General features: G+C 35.1%; 2 long non-coding RNA genes across 3 annotated transcripts; one reads left to right on the plus strand and one right to left on the minus strand.

The window, feature by feature from the left end:
- Nucleotides 1–2,148: 2,148 nt before the first annotated feature.
- LOC149951415 (uncharacterized) lies at nt 2,149–3,033 on the minus strand. Of its 2 annotated transcripts, XR_016479847.1 has the most exons (3): nt 2,940–3,033; nt 2,340–2,424; nt 2,149–2,309 (listed from the first exon to the last, which is right to left on the minus strand). It is a non-coding gene; the product is annotated as an uncharacterized LOC149951415 (long non-coding RNA). The 2 variants fall into 2 exon arrangements; XR_016479846.1 differs by having other exon boundaries at nt 2,149–2,424.
- Nucleotides 3,034–11,935: 8,902 nt separating this feature from the next.
- LOC149951416 (uncharacterized) lies at nt 11,936–12,793 on the plus strand. Its single transcript, XR_016479848.1, has 2 exons — nt 11,936–11,989; nt 12,368–12,793. It is a non-coding gene; the product is annotated as an uncharacterized LOC149951416 (long non-coding RNA).
- The last annotated feature ends 11,667 nt before the right edge of the window (nt 12,794–24,460 follow it).

Here is a 24,460-nt window from a genome sequence, read left to right on the forward strand (position 1 = left end):
AGTATTAAGCATTTTATTTTAAAAACTTTTTTGTAGTATTATGTTGCAAAATACACAAATTTAGATAATAAAATACTTATGATGGTATTTTGCCGACTGTTACCCATATTTTTGTTGTGGATTTCAAATGTTTTTAAGTAAGCAGTAGCACGAGAGCAAGAGTGGTCTTCCGAATATAGCGGCTTTGTGTTTTTAGCCTTTGCTTTTAGAAGAGATTGGTCTTTGTCATTTCACTTTCAGCAGATTTATCTATTATGTGAAAATGAATACATCTCCTCCAAAAACAGATAATGCTAATATTCCCTTAATTTTAAATAGTGCATTTATTAAAGTAGTTAGCTTTTATTAGGTCTGATTAGTTAAGATTTTCAAAGATTACTTACGGTGAATAAATAATGGTAACATATTCTCAAAATAAGAAAATATGAAGCACCGATGGTCTGGAATTCGAAGTTGAAGTTTTGCCTTTTCGTGTTATTCTCGAAAACCTGTGGGTCCCAGTAAGTAACTCGTAAGTTTTGTAACATCTTTCAATTCTTCTAGGGCTTTTTTGTCCCCTTACACGATGGATTTCTTCAGCTTCATTTTTATTTCGTGCCCCCCTTAATGGGGAGGGCAAGAAATATTGAAAGAAGGATTGGGACGCCGCCGGAAGTGTTGCCAGATGGCTACTTTGGGAACGCTATTGCGGAGACGACAAATAAAAAACATTTAATGGTTCATAATACGCTATAGTGTACGACGATACATTTTCTTACAGCTATAAGTTTCTTTATTTTTTTTAGAATTATCGTTCAAAAGGCTATATACCTTTCCTGATACCACAACCAAAGGCTTAAATGGCTTGGTAGTTCATTGCTTTAATCATCAGGCAACAGCGATTTTCTTGGACTGGAGTTGGACTGTATCGAAGAGATAACATTTTTTGTTTGGGATGAAGTTATTTTATATAAATTACTATATAGTGTTGTTAATTTTTCGCAAAAATAAAATGCGGTTTTTAATGTTTTGAACTTTTTATCGATATAAAATGTCTTATATAAGTAAACATACTACAAACATTAATAGTGTTACATTGTTAATCAATTTCAAATAGTCTAGAGGGTTAGTTTGACTTCTAGATTCGGAAAAATGAGGCAAAATTGCCGCTTTGTTAAATTTGCAAACAATATATTAGACTAATCATGGAATACTGATTTGTTTAATAGGAACGTAATATCGAGCAAAATTTATTTTTATATTCATCTCCTTCTTTTCTGAAGGTGCTCAATCGTCTTATGTCCCTTATGGCACTATCCAATAAATAGCTTTTTTCGAAGAGTGCAACGCAAACAAAGATGCTATTTAAAATTGAAGTATCAATTATTTATTTTGAGTAAGAAAAATATTTCCGTTGTTTAATTATGCTTATAGCCTAATACGCTTAACTCGAAAAACAATTGTGTAGCCAAACGTTGTTTGGCGAAAATGTTGACTCTTGCGATTCAATCTTTTAGGCTGACTAATAAAGATTAGACATTTTAATAAAACCTTGATTATTTCACAAAGGACAAAATTAAATTCATTTTAATCGGTCAATTCTTTATTGAAAAAATGTTGTTAGAAAAAAAAATTAAATTCACCCACAGGAAATAAATTTTAATCATGATACCCGATTAAATCTAGTATTCAATTATGGCAACTTGAAATAATATTATTATCCCAGGTACAGCTTCCCCTACTAACAGTAAAGGGTCTTATGATAGGCCTATTTCTTAACTGGTCTTGGGTGTTTCTAACCCAAAAATTAATAAGAAGCAAATGTTTTAGATCATGAATTCTTAAGAGAGGTGATCCTCATCCTCTCATAACGACGGTGTTGCGCTTGACGTAAAAAAAGCATCGATCCATTTGTTTATAACCACACAACTATACTCAGTCCGTTGTCTCTTTTAAAAATGATTGGCCTATGTGGAAATGTATGAAAAGTATTGAACAATCGCCATCTCAAAATCAATTAGAAACAATTGGTTTGGTTGAAAATATATTATTGCACTTTTATTTTCATCATTTAAACACACAAATAAAAACAACGAACTAGACGCAAACATATTTACATTAGGAAAATCATTTCATTGATCGTAAGAGTGTCTTTGGATGGATGTCACTGGTTTAGTAATAGCCGCCATGACCGTATGGGTATCCTCCGCCGTAGTGTCCTAATCCAAGTCCACCTCCGACGCCGGGGTATCCTCCACCATAATATCCTCCGCCGTATTGTCCTAATCCGAGTCCACTACCGAGGCCCAAGCCTTTGTTGATGCCCAACCCTTTGTTGATGCCCAGTCCACCACCGAGACCGAAGCCCTTGTTGATGCCAAGGCCGAAGCCCCCAATAGCCTGGCCGACGGCGAAGATACAGGCCACGATGACTAAGAAGGCGATCTGTGGGCGGGAAATTTGTTACTTTTTTAGCAATACCAATATATTTAATCATTTGTGGATTGACAATAGTTAAGACTAATTCCAGAAGCCAAAATATTCCTTAACGTTGTTGCCAATCGACCAATCGAGTTGCAACGTATGAATGGAGGGAGCATAAGATTCCCTTGGAAACTCTTGAGATACGCAAAAAGTCGAGTTGCTATATCCCGTCGCATATTTTTAATCCAAGGATTAGTTTCGACAAAAGGAAAGGTCGGTCTCAATTACCAAGGCTTAGCGCCAATATTTAACGGTAGTTAAAAGCTCCATATTTAAGGGGATCAACGAATTTAAATTTTATGCTAGTAGTTTTTATATAATTTAGATAATTTTAAATATCTACGTTTGAGACCTTTGCAGCTTGGACATTGGGTATTATAAAATGCACCTCTAATGGAGTCATACCCTTGAAAGTATTTTCCCCTTTGTCAAAGCTGTATTGCTTGCGAGAAAATGAATGAAATTTTTTCACTTACCATAGACTTCATGTTGATGGGTTGGAGGTTTTCTTGACGACTTGTAATTGTCAAAGGCGAAGGCAGAATGTGTCTTTGTCAGCCACTGGAGTCCTTTTTATACCCGGATTATAATATTAATACTTCAAGGGGTTAGATTAATTAATGCGTTTATCTCAATATTTGGAGCACCTTTCTTCTTAAGAGAAAATGTGCTTTTATATTTTTATTCCGAAGTAGTTTTAATTCTTAACCAGAGATAATTATTTATATTTATGGTTTTTATTCTAAACGGTTCAATATAGGTCCTTTAGAACACGTACATGATTTTTATTGTTTCTCATGAATTTAGACATTTTCAATAGGGAAATTTAAAAATCTATCTGTTGCGCTCTTTAAATTGTAGCATCAAGAAAAAGAGATATTGCAAAATGGTTTAGATATTGTAAAGATATATTTTGTGAATCATTTTGTCAAATTTGGGAAAAATTATAAAACATTAAATACATTTTAAAAATGGTCAATGAGTTTTCTGTTCTTCTTTCCTACTGAGAATTATATTCTGCAGTCGGAATCGTAAATATTTTAAGTCTTTTTTCATATTTCTGATTTTTTAAACTGATGCCGGAAACAAAGAATACATAATTTAATTAATAAATCATTAATTGGTTAGAAAGCACAAGTAAAATTGGAAGAAATAAGAAAATGTGACCAAATATTGATTCATAACATAGTTTTGATTTACAGTGATAAAGATTTAAAAAAAATTATTTTTTCTATTTCGAAGTTGTGTTTTAGTGACTCGTAGTTGACATACAGTGACATTCACTTCCGATGAGATTCAAGTGATATTATAAAACTCGCACTGATTTTCGAATAACATTTGAGGGGCTGTTTCAGGTTTCGTCTGCACCACTCGGTCATTTGCGGGATTTATTCGGTCGAAAGGGGTTTAGTTCCGGTGTTTTGTAATTCTTTTATGGTTTCTACCCACAATCCCAGGGAATCGTGTGTATTCAGTAGCGGCGCTAAGGGTGGGCTGAAGTGGGCTTTAGCCCCCTGCATTTCTGAAAGGGGCCACATATTTATATTAAAAGGGCCACATATTTATAATTAAAAATTTAAGAGGCCACATATTTAAATTTATGAATTTTCGTTATCTCTAGAAATTTGTTTTATTGCCAAGAAAAGTTTTTCTGGAAAAAAACTTTCAAAATCAATTTGTTTAGTCAATAAGATAGTAGACCATAAACAGATAGATTCGGGAGGAAGGGAGCGGAAATTGAGATAAAGTTGAATGGACAATAGAAAGAAAAGAAAGGGAATTTACGGAAATACCCCTGGCATGCAAGTGTCCCCTCCAGGTCGGATACAAGGTCATAAGGGGTCCAGTAAACGCGACGAGAGCCGCACCAAGAAAACGACCTTGCTCTTTTCGCTTCTTGGAAAATTTATAAGGGGTCACTAAAGTTGTAAAGCCCACAAAATTCTTAGGGGTCACAAAATAATTAGCCCACCTGTGAAAAAACCTTAGCGCCGCTACTGTGTGTATTGGTTTCACGAAAAGACGGAACAGTGTCGCCGATGCCGCCATGTCGTTAATATCTCTTCAATAATTAGGTCTATAAGGGTCAAGGATATCATTGATATGCCAATCGACAGAAAATATCAAATCCGCAAGGACCGATATGGATTTTTGGGACAGGGTGCTCAGACCTTTAATAACGCCGATTTCTCTGATTTTGGCATTCTTGTACTTAACTCATTGGGTTGCTATTATGCTCTTATTAAGTTACTGTAAATGGTGATTGTAAATTTGTTTTAAATTTAACTTTAATATGTCAGTTGTAGTTAAAACATCAGGAGGATCGCCATGTCTATTTACCCCCGATTTTTGGTGGTAAATAGCCTGTATCTATTTACCACCGAAAATCGGGGGTAAATAGCGCCACCGTGCGGGCAATGCTATTTGCCACCGAAAGTCGGGGGTAAATAGTATCGATCGCGCGGCCACGGCTATTTGCCACCGAAAGTCGGGGGTAAATAGTATCGATCGCGCGGCCACGGCTATTTGCCACCGAAAGTCGGGGGTAAATAGTATCGATCGCGCGAACACGGCTATTTGCCACCGAAAGTCGGGGGTAAATAGTATCGATCGCGCGGCCACGGCTATTTGCCACCGAAAGTCGGGGCTCAGGAATTTCGGTGGCATTTAGCAAGTGCCGCGCGATCGAGACTATTTTGCCCCGAAAATCGGGGGTGTCTGATTTTCGGTGGCCAATAGTCTAACCTCGCGATCAAAGCTATTTTCCACCGACAAGAACCAAGTCCCGACTTTCGGTGGCAAATAGTCTCACCAATGACGACGGCTATTTTCCACCTTAAATCTGAAGTTTTTTCGTTTCGGTGGTATAAAGTATCCTTCGCACGTTCCGTGCTATTTGCCCCCGAAAGTCGGGCTTGTATTTTAATGCTCAATTACAGAAATACGCTTTCATAATACGATTCTTTTTTCAGTTTATTTATCTTTTAAATTCTGGATGCTCGTAGCGTCGGCTTATATGAATATTAAAGTAGGGGTCATCTCTAAAGGAAAACATGCTTCATCTTATTTAAAAAAAAATAAACAAACAGGGACATTGATAATACGCGAGATTTTTAAATGTTTATCATTCGACAGTTTCCGTTATTCAGGGGTTGTTCAAATAGACCAAAAACTATAATATATTTTCGATAAAATTATCTATTTTAGCATATTTTATTTTGTCATAAATGGATTGACGGTGAGAATTAACCGTTTTCTTATGGTGTCAAGATGGGGTAATCTATAAAGATTTAGTTGTTCATTAAAAAGGAACTAATTGAAAAAAAAACCATTTATTGCAACTTCCGTAAAATTTTAACTGTCTTTGTTGGTAGTGTCTGTTATCCTTAAGAAATGGTTTGATTACAATCTGACCAATTGATGACCAGAACTTAAATCGACTAAACTATGGCTAATATTTTAAACTTTTTATTACGGTTTCATCAGTCAATTGTTTTAAAAACCAATTTGCGTACGATTATTTATCTTGGAATGTAGGGGTTGTTCATATAGAACGAAATGTTAATTCGGGACACTTTTTGTAAAAATCAATAAATAAAGAAATAAATATTCAACATAAACCTGGAAAATAAATGACTTAAAGTAAAGAAAAACTCTTCTTTGAGAAATAGACGAAATTTCAAATGGCTCGCACGAAAATTGAATTTGTTAGAAGACGAACAACAAGGAGTCGTACTTTTCTTCACTGAAAATCAACAAAAATAAATGACATGACACTACAGATGGTTTGGGGTATAAGCTTTAGTTAAAATTCTGTTCAATTTACAAACACACTGGTATGGGGATATAATATATCAGCTAATTTACTATTAAAATAACATTTATGGTGACGATTTTTCGATATTCCTTGATGGAAGCTAGTTTCGCCGCCAGGGGCGCAGTGCTTCCGTTCTTATATTTTATTAAATAGTAAAGTGTACTTTCGTGGAATGTATTAAAAAATTTGGGCTCTCTGGAACACTGCGCACTCCCATCACAAACTGACCTTTATTTACTATCTTGACCACTCCCAACCCAAACTGACCATTTTTGACCATCTTGACAAATTTAAAACCAAACTAACCATTTTCGACCATCTTGACCACTCCCGGTTCAAACTGGGCAGTTTTGTTCATTTCAACTAATTTCTAAATTGTAATTATTTTTCAAAGATATAAAATTTGAAGTATTCATCAACCGAAAGGCCACGACGATCACTGCCGTAACTAGGGCGGTGCCAGCGGTGCCCAGGCACAGGGCGCACACCTTGGAGAGGCGCAGAAATTACCCGGCCAGTACCAAGGTTTGGGCCATCATGCCATGCATGGTTTTCAGAAACATACGTCAGGGCCGTATTTCCGCCTAGGCCCACCTAGGCCTAGGCCTAGGGGCCCATCCTTGGAAGGGGCCCTCTAGTGACCGTAATTACCGTAAACGAAAGCATAAATCTATAATAGCAATCGTAATTTAAATTAACCAATTTTCTACCTGGCAGTTAACCGTCGTAGCCTTAAATCGCAATATTGCAAAACTAACGCATATTTATTCTGCGTTTGTTAAGAGCTTTTATTTAGTAATATAACCGCAGAGCTCCTACTTCTATGCTGCTCGAATTAGGGAAATTCAGGCATAGCCTAGTTCCAGGGATCAGAGTAACTGCAGCTCGTGAAAGAAAGGTAGCCTGGTATTCGTCGCTAATTTAAACGGAAGAATCTCTTTATTTCTTGATTTAGAGGGTATAAAACGCCCGGGAGTAGTGGCGTACTCCTGTAATCGCAGGCGTCTGGGAGGCAGAGTTTGTGGATGGCCGTTTGAGGAAGACCACTAATCCTCCAACGGGTGGTCGGAATACTTCCGCCACGGGTGTCCTCACCCCTGTCCCCACGTATCCCCCCGTTGGCGTGACCATTACACATATCTCGCCCTGATTAATCAAATGGACGAGAGGGCTGAATTGTCCCACACGTCACAATCGACTAAAAAAAAATAAAAAATTGTATATAACGATGGGTTCTACACTCTATCAAATTTTGTACACGCCAGAGATTTGAAAATTTCCAAATTTCAGATCAAATTTTGGCAAATCTTTTTAAATTTCTTAAATTTTTTCCCAAAATTTAAAAATTTTATCAATTCCAACAAACTCTCAAATTTAACAAATCTTATAAAATTTGATCTATGAAATCAAATGAATTGAAATTTATTAAACCTTGTTTTGGTTTCCGTGTCGGTTGTTCGCTCGTTTTTGTTTCTCGCTCGGTCCGAATATTACGAACAAAGATGTCGTCTTGGAAAGAGTTTTCCAATAATTTATGTTCCTACAATGAGTTAAAATAGCGCCAGAAAGCTTCAAAGTTTGGGCTGCAGAACAAATCAGCAGGGAAATGCGATTTCAGGGGTACGATGAATTTGCGAACGCGTGAAACCATAATGTTAATGTTCGCTTATGAAATCTGGGTATCTTGGCAATCTAACAAGAACATGGTAGGCCCGAGCCCGCTTGGGGCCGGGTCGAGCAGAAATGAATTTTAATTTTTACGGGTTGGGGCGGGTCGGGAAAATTTAATTTTTGAAAATTTCATTATAGGCCTAGGGGCCCAGCATCTCTAAGTCCGGCCCTGCCATACGTACAAAACGGTACAATACCCTTACTGTACTAACCGGATGTTTGTGTATTTTGGCTAAATATTTTCAAATAAACGATCCTTTAACTAATTTATATTTAATTATTCAAAATTCTACCAAGTACCTATATTAATTGAAAATTTTACCAAGTACCTATACTCAAACCAAAATTAGGTTTTTGAATGATAGATTTTTTTAAAGACATTGTCACATTGTTTATTTTATAGTCAGAACCGGTAAAGATTAGAACATTGTTTAAAGGGCGCAGTTATAGAAGCTCGCACCGGGCGCGAAAAAGGCTAGTTACGGCACTGACGACGATAGAGGGCGTCCCGAATTGGGCTCAGCATAGTGTATTTTCTTCTTTCAATAATTGATACAAATTTGTACCAATAAATACGCCCTAAATGTTATTTTAAGAGCAAATTAGCTGATATTTAATAACCGCATACCAGTGTATTTGTAAATTGAACAGAATTTTAACTAAAGCTTATACCCCAAACCATCTGTAGTGTCATGTCATTTATGTTTGTTGATTTTCAGTGAAGAAAAGTACGACTCCTTGTTGTTCGTCTTCTAAAAAAATCTATTTTCATGCGAGCCATTTGAAATTTCGTCTATTTCTCAAAGAAGAGTTTTTCTTTACTTTAAGTCATTTATTTTCCAGGTTTATGTTGAATATTTATTTCTTTATTTATTGATTTTTACAAAAAGTGTCCCGAATTAACATTTCGTTCTATATGAACAACCCCTACATGCCAAGATAAATAATCGTACGCAAATTGGTTTTTAAAAAAATTGACTCAAAGAAGAGTTTTCTTTACTTTAAGCCTTTTATTTTCCAAGTTTATGTAAGGGTTTAAAGAAAACGGGTTTTTACCTAAAATGATACCCAAATCGATGATTTACTTCATTTTAATTTTTAATTTTTAATTTAACACTACTTATTTCTTTATCTTTCGTAGACGTAAAGTATCGTCTGCTCCATGTTCTACTACATATTGATTGAACGTTTATTAAAAAGCCATATTTTTGTAATATTAAAGAACTTAAAGAATTAAAGTTCAATTCTTTAAATACATATATAGTTTAATTATTAAAGTATAAATTTAACCTTTTTTGTCATTTTTGAAACTTTTTAAGGTGGGTTTTTCTAAGTGGGCTTTATTGTGGGTTTTTTAAGGTGGGTCCAACACAAAAAAAACCCGTGGGTTTTTTTAGTGGGTTTTTAAATTCAAACTATGGTTTATGTTGAATATTTATTTCTATATGCTTTTTACAAAAACGGCCCCGAATTAACATTTCGTTCTATATGAACAACCCCTACATGTCAAGATAAATAATCGTACGCAAATTGGTTTTTAAAAAAATCGATTGACGAAACCGTAATGAAAAGTTTAAAATATTAGCCATAGTTTATCGAAGTTTAGTCAACATTTGATCGGTTAAATTTTTGGTCATCAATTGGTCAGATTGCAAGCAAACCCTTTCTTAAGGATAACAGACACTACCAACAAAAACAGTTAAAATTTCCCGGAAGTTGCAATGTTTTGTTTTAGCCGCGCGACTTTCGGTCGCAAATAGCATTGGCCGCGCGGTGGAACTATTTACCCCCGAACCCCGATTTTCGGTGCTAAATAGATACAGGCTATTTACCACCGAAAATCGGGGGCAAATAGCAACGGCCCAGGAGGATTATGGGTACTCAAATGTCCGTGACATCTTGTTTATCCATACGGCTGACTGTGCCATCTTTCCTACAACTTATTAGAAGACTGACCAATCAATAGAAGAAGAATTCTTCAATTTAACCATCCTCGTTTGTCTGGCTCACAAAGGCAATAGCATGCTTCCAGAACCTGCAAAATAATTAGATAAGCCTTTGTATGTACAGTTTCACATTTGTCTACACTTGAGTTTTACTGAATATATCGAGTCAATGCGATTATTACAAACTTAGGTTAATGTTGTAAACTTGATATAAAACCATTTAGATTTGCATTCGAAAAATATTCTAACTAACGACGAATAGAGTATTTTCAATTACTATTTTTAATTCCGATTTCATAACTCATCTTTTTTTAGAAAATAAAAAAGTAGGAATTAGTTATTTCGAAAGCGGTTTAAATTTAACTAAACCTTGTTTTCAAATGTTAAAGAAGCGAGTGAAGATGATAACATGGACGGAAAAAGGAGAGTTAGATTAGAATTCGCAATATGTTAAGTGAATTTTAAAAAGTTAAACTATTGAACCTTTATCTGTTTTGTTGATAAAAACGCGTCACTACCGACTTTCATTGAAGACATCTCAGTCAATAGGCACTTCAATAAAACATCTTCAAAGAAATCGAGAAGAATAAATATTTCCGAGAGCTAGGACCTGCAAGTTCCTGTTTAAAAATGCTTGTTGAAATAATTGATATACGTGTAATATGCAACCTGGTTGATAGGAAACACTTGTTACATACCGTTATTTCGAAAAGCCCTATCTAAACAGGAAATTGCAGGTCCTGGCTCTCGCAAATATTATTTTTTTACGATTTCTTTGAAGATGTTTAATTTAAGTGGCCCCCGTCAAAAATAGGCCATGGACGAAATAAAAAATGGTCATTGTTCGAGATTTGGGCTCGAATCACTGAAACTGATTTCCATTCCAAAAAGAGGGGGGGGGGGGGAGGGCATTTATTCTCGATTGATGTATCATTTATTCTTTTAGTAGAAAAATGCAAAATCACAGAACTAGACGCTATTAAAAGTATGGGCACCCAGTCTCAAAAATCAATATTTCGTTATTATCCGTCGATTAACATGACCCTTTTAGACCTATTTGTTAAAGAGATATGAACGACACTGCGGCATGACACTGTTCGTGAAACCGAAACCTACAAATCCCTGGGACTGTGGGTGAAAACCATTAAAGACTTACAGAACACCGGAAGTAATCCGCGTATAACCAACTAAATCCCGCAAATGACTAAGTGGAACAGACGATTTCGGAAACAGCCCAACAAATGTTACTCGAAAATCAGTGGGTGTGATTTAAGATGAGTCGCAAATTAGCGGAATTCAGTGTCACTGTATACGTATACGTAAACTACGAGTCACCCAAGCACAACTACGAAGTACTATAAATAAAAACTAATTTTGTTTGTATCTTTATTTCTGTAAATCAAAACTATGTTATGAATCAATAATTTGTCACATTTTCATATTTCTTCCACATTTACTTGTACGTTCTTACCAATTAATGATTTATTAATTATATTATGTATTCTTTGTTTACGACATCAGTTTGCAGGGTCAGAAATACAAAAAAAGACCTTAATATATACGTTTACAACTGAATAATATAATACTCAATAGGAAAATAGAACAGAAAACTCACTGGAAATTTTTTAAATGAATATAATGTTTTAAAATTATTCCATAAATATTTCTTGCAAGCTAATTCTGTTTTTCTTAATGCTACAATTTAAAAAGCGCCACTGATAGAGTTTTAAATTTCCCTATTGACGATGTCTATATTTGTAATAAAAGAACTATTAAATGTAAACAATAAAAATCATGAACGTGGTCTAAAGAACCTATATTGAACGGTTAAGAGTAAAAACAATAAATAATTATCTCTGGTTAAGAATTAAAACTACTTCGGAATAAAACTATAAAAGCACATTTTCTCTTAAGAAGAAAGGTGCTCCAAATATTGAGATAAACGCATTAATTAATCTAACCTCTTGAAGTATTAATATTTGAATCCGAGTATAAAAGGGACTACAGTGGCTGACAAAGACACATTCTGCCTTCGCCTTTGACAATTACAAGTCGTCAAGAAAACCTCCAACCCATCAACATGAAGTCTATGGTAAGTGAAAAAATTTCATTCATTTTCTCGCAAGCAATACAGCTTTGACAAAGGGGAAAATACTTTCAAGGGTATGACTCCATTAGAGGTGCATTTCATAATATCAAAGGTCTCAAACGTAGATATTTGAAATTATCTAAATTATATAAAACCTACTAGCATAAAATTGAAATTCGTTGATCCTCTTAAATATGGAGGTTTTAACTACCGTTAAATATTGGCGCTAAGCCATGACAATAGAGACCGACCTTTTGTCACACGTTGCAACTCGATTGGTCTATTGGCAACAACGTTAGGGGAAATTTTGGCTTCTGGAATTAGTCTTTACTGTTGTCAATACACAAGTGATTGGAAAGAGTAACTAATTTCCCTCCGCAGATCGCTTTCTTAGTCATCGTGGCCTGTATCTTCGCCGTCGGCCAGGCTATTGGGGGCTTCGGTCTTGGCATCAACAAGGGCTTCGGTCTCGGTGGTGGACTGGGCATCAACAAAGGGTTGGGCATCAACAAAGGCTTGGGCCTCGGTAGTGGACTTGGATTAGGACAATACGGCGGAGGATACTATGGTGGAGGATACCCCGGCGTCGGAGGTGGACTTGGATTAGGACACTACGGCGGAGGATACCCATACGGTCATGGCGGCTATTACTAAACCAGTGACATCCATCCAAAGACACTCTTCCGATCGACCACGCCGATAAAATGTAAACGACCTTATTTTTGTTATCAGTGAAATAATTTTCCTAATCTAAATATTTTTGCTTCTAGGTCATACCCTCATCGTTTTGAAATTGTATTTGTGTGTATAAAATGATGAAATTAAAAGTGAATTAATATATTTTCAACCAAACCATTTGTTTCTAATTGATTTTGAGATTTCGATTGTTCAATACTTTTCATACAATTCCACATAGGCCAATCCTTTTTTAGAGACAACGGATTAAGTAGTTCTGGGCTAATAAAAACATGGGTAGTTTTTACGTCGAGCGCAACACCGTCGTTATACTGACTTTAGTCCCGCCATGTTTGTCCGAAATGATCTAGAATTAGACGAAAGTGGTTCATCTCTCTTAAGAATTCATGAACTAAAAAATTTGCTTCTAATTGATTTTTGGTTTTGCAATTGTACCATATGAAGCACACACTTTTTGAAAGTTAAATTATGGTACAGTGAACGCTTTAGTCCCAATCGACCGAAATCCCATTCGACCGAAGGCGGTTTTTGAGGTGTCCCATTCGACCGAATTCCGCCGAAACGTGCGGTTTTTATGTGTCTCATTCGACCGAACGCTTTTATGTGTCCCATTCGACCGAACGCTGCTCTATAAATTGGCTTTTGCTATGTTTTCAATTTAGTTACTGAAGTCGTTTGCAATGGAGCGGATAGCCATTTTAATATCTTTGTACTTTGCATTTATTTGAAAATAAAATGGAATGAGCATGAATTATATTTTTATCTTCACCTAGTCAAGAAAAGTAACTGAACTCAAACTGAAATAGTAAACTTAACCAACTCTAACCTAACCTAACCTAACCTAACCTAACCTAACCTAAACATGGATCTTCGATAGTACATACCTTATAAATAAAATACCAAATCACCCCGCCAATTGGGCTGCATTTTAAAATTCTTTCGGTCGAATGGGATTTCGGTCGAATGGGAATAAACGACAGTGAACACCTCAGATACTATATAAACACTGAAAATCAGTTAACAAATTAACCTATTATGTAGAAGTGAAAATACGGCATTGACCAAAAAATAATAATAGCGAAAGGTAATTTGAAGGAATAGTCAGCTTATTACTTATCAAACCTTAGCCCAGGGACCAAGCATACACGAGAGGGACTAGAAATACAGGTTTATTGGCGTGAAAAACGCTGCCGATATCTCCGCTTTTCCTGTACAAGAACTTGATTTTCTAATATAAAAAGTGTGATTCCTCTACATCGAATAATCAATAATTAAATTTTCATTCATGATTAAACTTATTTATTTTCATTTGGAGGAATTATTTTTTCTCTAACAAAAACTTTGCTATAATAAATTGACCGATTAAAATTAATTACATATTGGCCTTTGTGAAGTAATCAAGGGATTAGTAAAATGTCTTGTCTTTAGGAATCAGTCTCAAACGTTGAATGGCAAGAGCCAACATTTTCGCCAAACAACGTGTTGAATTTTTAAATTGCTATTTTTAATTTTCGGTACAGAGTGACTTATTTTCTGTTTACTATTTTAATAATCAGGAAACTACTTTGATCACCGAGTGTAAATTCGTGGCAGCTTAGAAAGCAATAATCTATTTTTTCAAATTTCAAATCACTTTGTTACTCTTCACAAATTTTTATTTCCTAATTAAATTAAAACTTATTGGGTCCTCATACTTTAAATTGCTTAACGGGATTTTTTCAGTGCACCTTTAGTCTCTAATTTGGGCCAAATGTATAATTTACTTTGACCCCGGAAAGAACCATTTTTCATTTTTGAATAAAATTTTAATTATTATAATTATATATTTTTCAGCACAAGGCAATTAAATATTCACCATTATCCACATCTGGTTTTATGCATTTTTATGAAATTTCTGACGTTAATTTTATTTTTACGTTTGAAAGGTTTTCAGTTTTCCATAAACCTTAGCTGTTCCATCAACAAGGGGCCATTTATCGGGTTTTGATATCGGTTTTCCATCCACGTTATGATTTATATGGTCATTGGCGAATCTTATAATTATAAAAAATATAAGAGTTGGAGGAATATGAATTTTCAAACTTTTGCCCATTATGTTACTTATAATAATAAAATTGAGCCTCCAGGAGCGGAAAACTTCCGGGATTTAAGAAAATTAGATATAGGTATAGTACCATATTGCACAAAAAAAATTCCGTTTACTCAACGCGAGTACAACAAAGAATGGGACACGCTGAGAAAACTAATCTTCGGGTAGAATTTATTGAACTAACTATAATTTGATTTTTCCCTCCAAAAAGCGTACCAGCTCACAATCATAAGCTTATCATAAGGGGTCTTGATTCCAATTTAATATGAAAGATTAACTTAATACAGGGGATTTGTGTACTCATATCGCGTGTAAAGTTTCATTCCAACTGATCTATGGTGTCACTTATATCTATTGAGCTTCTAATTTCCCCCTTAATAAGCGTATACCAAGTATAGTACCATCGCAAACACACAACCAATAAGAAACAAATGTTTTAGTTGAAAATATCTTAATGCATTTTTATTTATTTTATTTATTACAGAAAAACAACCTCAAAACGATGAGGGTATTAAATTCAGAATTGCGGAAAATTATCCGCAAATCGTTAAAATAACAAATTGAAATATAAATTACTTTTTAAGGGTTTTTAATGTTTTTATCTTTTTATTGATGTAAAATGTCTAATAACAGTAAACATACTACAAAACATTTATAGTGTTACATTGTTAATCAGTTTAATGCTAGTCTAGAGGTTTTGTTTTATGTTTAGATTCGAAAAAATAAGGCGAAAATGCCAAAATTTGCCAACAATATTAAACTAATCATGGAATTTATGTATTTAGTAAGAATACATAGCTGCTAAGATAGATGTAGCTTATATGCAATATTTGTTAACAATGATTTGGTTATAATATAGTAGTTTAAACAAAAAATTAAAAAAAGGTTTATTTTAAATATTATAGTTTATAATAAAATTTTATAGAGGAGTTTAACAATTAAAGTTAAAGGAAAAATGGAATGAATAAAAAATTAAATAAATCAGGGTAATTGAGGTTTAATGAGGAATTTTGAGACGGATGTGCTCTCGAACGGCAGAACGGAAAGAACAACGTTTCTTTGGGTTGGGAGTTCCAGTTATCAATCACCCGATATGTGAAATGCCACTGCTTAAAATTAATCCGCACTTTGAGCTTCATCATCTTTGCATCATGACCCCGGGTTTTACGAACTGCATCAAAATTGAAAAGTGATTCGGGGCATAACGCAGAGTGACCCTTCCACATACTCCAAAGTTGAATGACGTCATTTATAGCATGACGTACAATGGGAGAGTCAAGTTTGAGTTTTTGGTTTCTGATGGTGGGTGGAAAGTTTTCAAGACCTCGGGTTAATTTTGTGAAGCGATTATGAGCTTTAATTAAGGCCTTTTCACACGAGCCAACTTTTTGATCCAACTAGATGAGTCAACTAGTTGGTTCGTGTGAATAAAAGTTCGATAAGTTGATCGACCAAAAAAGTACGCGAGAAAAAAATGGATCACTGATCCATTTTTGCTGACTCATCATTTTGATTTGAAAAGTTGGCTCGTGTGAAAAGGTCTTACGTCGATCCTGGTCGCCAAGGAGAAGTGGACTCCACATTTCGGAAACGAAATTTATTTGTTGAAGTACCAGAGAGTAGAGTGTCCGATTCAATCTTGGGGACCGATAGAAAACGTTACGACGGGTCAAGCCTATTAGAGAATTTATTTATTTATAATTTGTTTTTCCCGTAAAATACGGAACATTTTCCGGAAAAGAGTTCTTGGTCATTTTCCGCGTAAAATTTTCCGACTTACAAAACTACACACAACGAAAATGTTTAGATTGGGACTTCATGTTGATGGATTGGAGGGTTTCTTGACGACTTGGAAATGTCCAAAGGTGAAGCGGAATGTGTCACCCACTGGAATCCCTTTTTAGCTCGCTTTATATTAATAATAAGTACTTCACTTGGGTTAAATTAATTAATCCGTTTATCTCAATTATTGAAATACAATGAAATATAATGAATTAACTCTAAACGGTTATATTCACAGTTAAAAAAGGTAAATATGTTTAAAACATATTCTGATCTTAAACATTTGGCAAATGTTGTGTTGCTTGCTTTGTTGTTGCTGCAAAACTTACAACAAATACCAGGTATTTGAATAAAAAACATATGACACAGTCATGTCTAAGTCATATTTAACAAGAAAACCAAAAATTAAATTTTGTAATTTGAATAGTGTACCAGTGTTTAGATAAATTTCTTAAATTTTTTTAATGTAAAATACGTTTGTTTACAATTACAAAATTTCTGTGTTTTAAACAAGTCTTGTAATTGAAATGTTAAAGTTCCCACGAAATTTTCGAATCGTATTATTTCGTTTATTAATCCGAGCACAGACCACCTACCCCCAGATCTTAGCAGACACTAAGAGAACTAACAAGTTGTGAGAAGACCACGCTCGGGACTTTGAAAATAAGTTTCCTTAACTTTGAAAATATTAATGTAGAAGAATATTAAAGTGTTAAGTAATTTAATATATTTGATATAAAAAGTGGTGAAAATGTCCAAATTAATATTAAAACGATTCAAACTAAGATCAATATTAAATATTAGTGTAAAGAAATGACACGAGATCAGAAGTCAATCGCTTTAGCGCCGCTGACGTGGAATATTCAAATTCCGTTGATATGAGGCCTTCAAAAACCCGAAATATGTAGCAAAGTCTTAATTATGATTTGCGAGCGAAATAACGAAAAATAACGAAATTAAAATTACTTCCAGATCAAACTGTTAATTACTTTATTCTATAAACTCAATTTGCACAGATTGTGAATTAGTTACGAATTATAATTATATCTCACTAGAAATTCAAAACCCGATACATCGGTGGGACACTCTTATTTTGTCGATAGCCGTTGCCCATATTATATCTTCGTTAACAGGAATCCATACCCCTTCTTGGAATGCTTATCCTGCCGTATCGCGTATGGTAAGATTACTCTGGCGGCTTTGGCCCCGCCTACGAGATAAAAAAATCCCTTCTGCGCGCTCCCCTCTCACGTTGTTGTTTGTTAAGTTAAGAAAGTGACGTCAAAAAAACCATGAGCCACATCGAGACGAAAATCTGCCGCGATAAGCATTCCAAGTAGAGGTATGGATGCCTGACGCGAGGTATAAGAATTCATGGCCGGGAAACGCATATACGTCACTGTTTACGTTACTGTACCTCTTTCCGTACGCTTGAGGTAATTCACAATCCTCTATTTGATTAACTTATGCGTGCTTTTATCAAATTAAGTACATTTATTATCATCAATATTATAATAATTATTGTTTATCTAATGAAGAAATTGGTAATATTAAAAATAAAATAAAATTTGAAATTATCCTTGAGGAGTGGACATGAAAACATTCTTCTTGTTACCAAATTAAAAGGTGGACTTTTCTTTAACTTTTTAAAGAAATTTGTTTAATAAAATATGTCTATGTTGTTTTATTTGTTCTATGAATAAGTTTAAAAGCTACGCATATTCACCGACAGACATGTTTCCCATGTTTATTTGGTTAATGTTTGGTTACTAGCTATAACGTTTTCGTTCAAAATGGAACGATTTAGATTTAAGAACGTCGATGGTTGGTCTCCAAAACACAAGCGAAATAATATTTATGACGTAATATAAACGTTCGTACGGTTCAAAATCGGTTGTTCAGCTACATTTTCGATATGTTTATATTTAATATATATTTATTTATTTAAAGATTGTAGGTATTTGTTAAATTTTGAAACCCTCTTCCCGGGTTCTATCCTAGTTATTATAGGATCGTAGTTACTTGGTCATTTGGAAACCTTCTTTCCAGGTTCAATTTCGATTCTATCTTATAGTTATTATAGGATCGTAGTTACTTGGACATTTGGAAACCTTCATTCCAGGTTCAATTTCGGTTCTATCTTAAAGTTATTATAGGATCGTAGTTACTTGGTTATTTGGAAACCTTCTTTCCAGGTTCAATTTCGGTTCTATCTTAAAGTTATTATAGGATCGTAGTTACTTGGACATTTGGAAACCTTCATTCCAGGTTCAATTTCGGTTCTATCTTATAGTTATTATAGGATCGTAGTTACTTGGTCATTTGGAAACCTTCTTTCCAGGTTCAATTTCGGTTCTATCTTATAGTTATTATAGGATCGTAGTTACTTGGACATTTGGAAACCTTCATTACAGGTTCAATTTCGGTTCTATCTTAAAGTTATTATAGGATCGTAGTTACTTGGTTATTTGGAAACCTTCTTTCCAGGTTCAATTTCGGTTCTATCTTAAAGTTATTATAGGATCGTAGTTACTTGGACATTTGGAAACCTTCATTTAAGGTTCAATTTCGGTTCTATCTTATAGTTATTATAGGATCGTAGTTACTTGGTCATTTGGAAACCTTCTTTCCAGGTTCAATTTCGGTTCTATCTTATAGTTATTATACGATCGTAGTTACTTGGTCATTTGGAAACCTTCATTCCAGGTTCAATTTCGGTTCTATCTTATAGTTATTATAGGATCGTAGTTACTTGGACATTTGGAAACCTTCTTTCCAGGTTCAATTTCGGTTCTATCTTATAGTTATTATAGGATCGTAGTTACTTGGACATTTCAAAACCTTCTTTCCAGGTTCAATTTCGGTTCTATCTTATAGTTATTATAGGATCGTAGTTACTTGGACATTTGGAAACCTTCTTTCCAGGTTCAATTTCGGTTCTATCTTATAGTTATTATAGGATCGTAGTTACTTGGACATTTGGAAACCTTCTTTCCAGGTTCAATTTCGGTTCTATCTTATAGTTATTATAGGATCGTAGTTATTTGGTCATTTTGAAACATTTTCCCGGTTCAATTTCGGTTCTATCTTATAGTTATTATAGGATCGTAGTTACTTGGACATTTGGAAACCTTCTTTCCAGGTTCAATTTCGGTTCTATCTTATAGTTATTATAGGATCGTAGTTATTTGGTCATTTTGAAACATTTTCCCGGGTTCAATTTCGGTTCTATCTTAGTTATAATAGGATCGTAGTTATTTTGTCATAACTACCTGGTGCCCTGATTTAATCGGTTTCAGAATAGCTCCGCCCTAAAATCCGCGTGCAGCGCGCGCTTGAACCTAGCTTGAACTAGAAACGGTTTTAACCTTTAGCGCGCACACCGATTAAATCAGGGCTCCAGCAGCCAATTTGATCGTTCAACGTTCTTATTAATTCTTGATTATAATTATAATATAACATAATAATCAAATTGTGTCACAAATATATCATTAGCCTACAAATTTGAAACTCCGCGCTTCCAAAAATAAAATGCCGCTACTATTTTTGCGTCCGATCGAGGTGGGCTGAACATAAACATTTCCCCCAATCGCGCGCGCTCTTAACGAGTTTGAGATATTTTAAAATGAAATGTGTTTGTGATTGTAGATGAATAACTTATTGAATCATATTAATATGTCGTTCTTCAAATTTATCTACGCTCGCCAAACTGGTTTTTACGTAGCTCTTTCGTTACAAAATACGTAGAAGTTCAGTTCAGTTTCCAAGGCTTTATTTACCGTGATTTTAGTCTTATTTCCAGGTCTTTCTTTAATTAAAAACAGAGTGACTCGACAAAAATCGCGTTATGTTACTCTTATTACCAAGGTCGCAACATCGAAACAAGAAGGCCAACGTTAACTTGTAGAAAGACTTTATACTAAAGTGCTAGCATTTTGAAACGTTGAAGTTGTAATCAAAAACACAATTTAGAGTGCCTACTGCCTACATTCAAATAGTCGTGATCAAGGTATAGTAGATCCGAAACAAAAGCCTTTTGTCCGTAAGTATCATCACGAAAGTGCAGCGCTATTCCGGGGAACACGCGTTAAATTCGATTTCTGGGATTGGGTGTGACAAAATTAGTATAATACACCGTTTTCCTCCATTTATGTTGTCAGACTGATATATTTCTGAAAGAACAGGCTCAGAGCTAACGAATGGCGCTATTTTTGGCTTTGTACCTTATACGTTGCTCATTGGTGGTTTTCGGAGGTGACGTCTTCAGACTGATATGATGTATGTATTTCTTTAAAATACTTAATACTTTCACCTTGTATACACAAATAGCTAATAGATAGGCCACGTTTTGATCGTGTACCTTATAGCTTGCTTAAAGTGTCTTCGAATGTGACGTCACGTAGAGTATATATCTCAAAAGCCCCCACTCCGCCTCGGGTGCCGGCGGGGTGTAACCGAACTCCCTGAAGGTCGTTTAAATTGCAAAGGTTGCGAGGCAGTCGGTTTTGGGCTTACGATTATCGCTGCCCAACTTTCATCAACTCGAAACAAATTTGGTCTCGCCCGCGCGGGCTATGCAAACTTCCTGCCCAGTTGCCTTCTTTTGCGAAAGTGTTACTCCCACAGTTCTAAAAGCAGTTCTGTCTCATCCTATTATTTAGCTATATAAAATGCCTTAAGTTAAAGCAGAAGTAGATAATTATCTTATTCGGGGCAAGTTTTCCATTTCTTATTGAACCCATGTGATTTTGGTGAAACATCATTCTGCAACAGTTGAAAAACCGCGGGCGCTTTCCATTGGTTCTTACTATAATGACATTTATCGGGGGGAAATGTAATACGAGAGGTAGTAACAAGGCGGTTTTGGCTTTAAAAATAAAATTAGTACGAGCTAGAGGCTCCTATCAGTTTCTTAGAATTTCACCTTATAACGTTAACCATATGTAACATAATTACTCATAAGTATGCCTCTGTATAACATCCCAATACAAATTTTTTTAATGAGACCTTGTTTCAGACGGAACATATAACAAGTAGACTTACAACTCAATCGATCTATAGTACTTGCACACGGAATATATAATCTACTGGACTTTAAATATAAAACGCCTATGTTCCTAGTAACTTTGAAAACTCATATCCGGCGATTCGACCAATCGTAAAGTACCTCGAAAAGATAAAGAAATCAAAATTACGCGGTCTCGTAGCGACTAGCGCGAGAAGTTTATTTATTTTTTAAGTATTTAAGGTTATTAAGATGTTTAGCATTTTAAAAAGTAATTCGAAAAGTGATAAGGATCCAGTAGTTAAAAAGAACCCTTCAAAATGGGATATTCCTCCAAATTTAAAGGCACCTTTGCCGATGCTGGAAAGCTTGGGACTTGGGATAGGTTCATTTAAGGAAATTAAGGTGCCGGGTAGCCTAGGCCCAATTCTAGAACCAAAATCATGTGTCATAAAAGAAAATCAGGTTTGTAAAAAAATTTAAAAAAACTTATTAAGTAATAAAATTTTCTAAGTAATATTTACTCTAAATTTGTTATATTATAGAGAGAATTTCTTGAACCAAAAATATCTATTACTTTGGTACCAGATTTGTTAAAGAAAAGCCAAGTCAGTAAAGCTTGTGCTGTAAGTTTGCAAAACAACGCTTCCTAGTAAATCAAACCTTATAACTAAAATATTTTTTCCTGAAGGTGACTCAACCCATTGTTTGTGAACTATTTCCTGACTACATTAGATTCCCATAATGGGCCGTAGCCAGGACATCGATATAGAGCCGGCGAACCATATTTTAGGAGGGGCGAATTGTCCCAAAAGGGGGCGTCGGAGTTGAGTTGCAGAAAAGGCTAGGTCAGGCGAAAGAGATCCCCCCCCCCCCCCGGGCTACGGGCCTGAATCCCATTTAGACATGTAGTCGCAGAATTTAACACTTTAGAGTTAGTTGAGAAAAGAACTTCCTGTAACAAGTGTGTTTTGGAAGTAACAACGAAAGACTCGTACGAAATTAGATGCAATACCGAACCTCTTAAATTTGTGCTTGATGGAAATGGAAATTTAAAAATTGTCACCATATTCAAAGGCATAATCAAACAATTTAATATAGTAGAAAACAGTGCAGTTTCAGTTGAAATTATAAGAACAGCTATGACTGAATTGGCAAATACAAATTATGTTTATTGCCAAGGCCTTGGGATTGAAGAAGAGACTATTATTAAAAAAACTTACAAACATACCTAATAAACTAAGAAAAGGAGAACTCCCTTGCTCACACATCATCTCAACAAGTTGTGAAGGTTGGTTTAAGAAGTATGATGAAAATGCTGAAGATATTTGTAAGGAATGCAAATACCTACAAAGATACTTGAAAGTTTGTTATAAACGTCGAAATGAAGCAGTTTTGTCCCCAGCTCGTAGAAAGAGGATTCAACCATCATCCCACTGCCCTACAAAATAACTCTCCAACTTTGAAAATGAAAGCTGCCAAGCTCGAAGCTAAACTGAAAGAAATGCGAGTGAACCTTGGGGAAAAGCAACACAACCAAATGAAGCAAGTAACTGTCTGATTTTTCACAAGACACGGAAGAAGTTCTGAACAACACTGATGGACAAAATTCTGGAAATGATAAAGAAATTCGAAAACGTTTAAGAGACGCATGGGATAAGGACTGTGAAACTTATCTAGAAAAAGAAAAACAAGATTTTTTAAAAGATCAATCAAAAAATGGTAAAATAAGTTACTGCATTACATGCATTTGTTTAAATAATTTATACTAAATCTTAATTATTTTAGTGTGTGCTTCCAGAGGAAATAGATGGAGCGTTATCACTTATCGTATAGGTACGCCATATAATTTTAAATTACTATGATTTCCAATAAAATCTGATGTTTTCATTATATAAATTTTAGCATTGGCTGTAGCTTGTAGAAGCAGAGCTGCTTACGAAGCTTTGCAAAGTTTTAAGATCTTGAACTTGCCATCTTGGCGGTCGATTCAGAGGAAAACTTCAAAAAACATCGACGAACCTGGCATTAACAATGATTACATTCGTGAACAAAAAGAAACTTATGACATGTTTGTGAAGGAACAGCTATCCCTTGGTATCCCGGAGCCAAAAGATGATGGTGCCTTGATATTTGACGAAGTGAAGGTTGCGGGAAAGGTTATCTGGAATAGTAAAAATCACAAAATCATTGGGTTGTCTATGCCTCCAGAGGATTATGCTTACTTGGATGATTTGTATCATGAACTTAAAGATGAAAAAGATATATGCAAAGCCAACTCCATGTTGCAATTTTTGTGGCGTGATCTTACGTCCAACTACGATATCATAGGTCCTTTTTTGCACTACCTTCAACAGCCGATGCTCATGTCACTTTTGGATGCTTATTCCAAGTTCTGAAGGCCTTTCAAATTCAGGGATTCTATGTTTCTGCCATTGTTTGTGATGGCGCATCTGCTAACCTATCTGTTATAAAACAATGTATTGGCTTGCAAGGGACCTTCAGCTTTGAGGGAGATAATGAAGCTGTGAATATCAACATAAAGGCTTCCTTTCCAAACCCCTTTAGGATTGGAAGGAATATTCAATTTATTATTTGCCCATCTCACCAGGTAATTGTTAACACTCAATACCACATATTTATATACCAGCGGTTCTCAAAGTGTGCTCAGCGGAACCCCTGGGGTCTGTGAGGGCTCTGCCAAAATAATATAACCTACAAAACGAAGCACATAAAGTCTTGTCGCAAATTAACCAATATTATTCTATTAGTCAAGTTAGTGAAGTAGTGAAATTCAATACCTCGTGGCCATATTATTCTATTAGTCAAGTCAGTGAATCAATGTAGAAACGATAGACCATGAGTGTAACATTTTTATTTTGTAAATATTTTGGGGCTATGT

Source organism: Leiobunum rupestre, chromosome 3, assembly GCF_980474605.1.
Source record: "Leiobunum rupestre chromosome 3, qqLeiRupe1.1.hap1, whole genome shotgun sequence".
Lineage (NCBI taxonomy): Eukaryota > Metazoa > Arthropoda > Arachnida > Opiliones > Sclerosomatidae > Leiobunum > Leiobunum rupestre.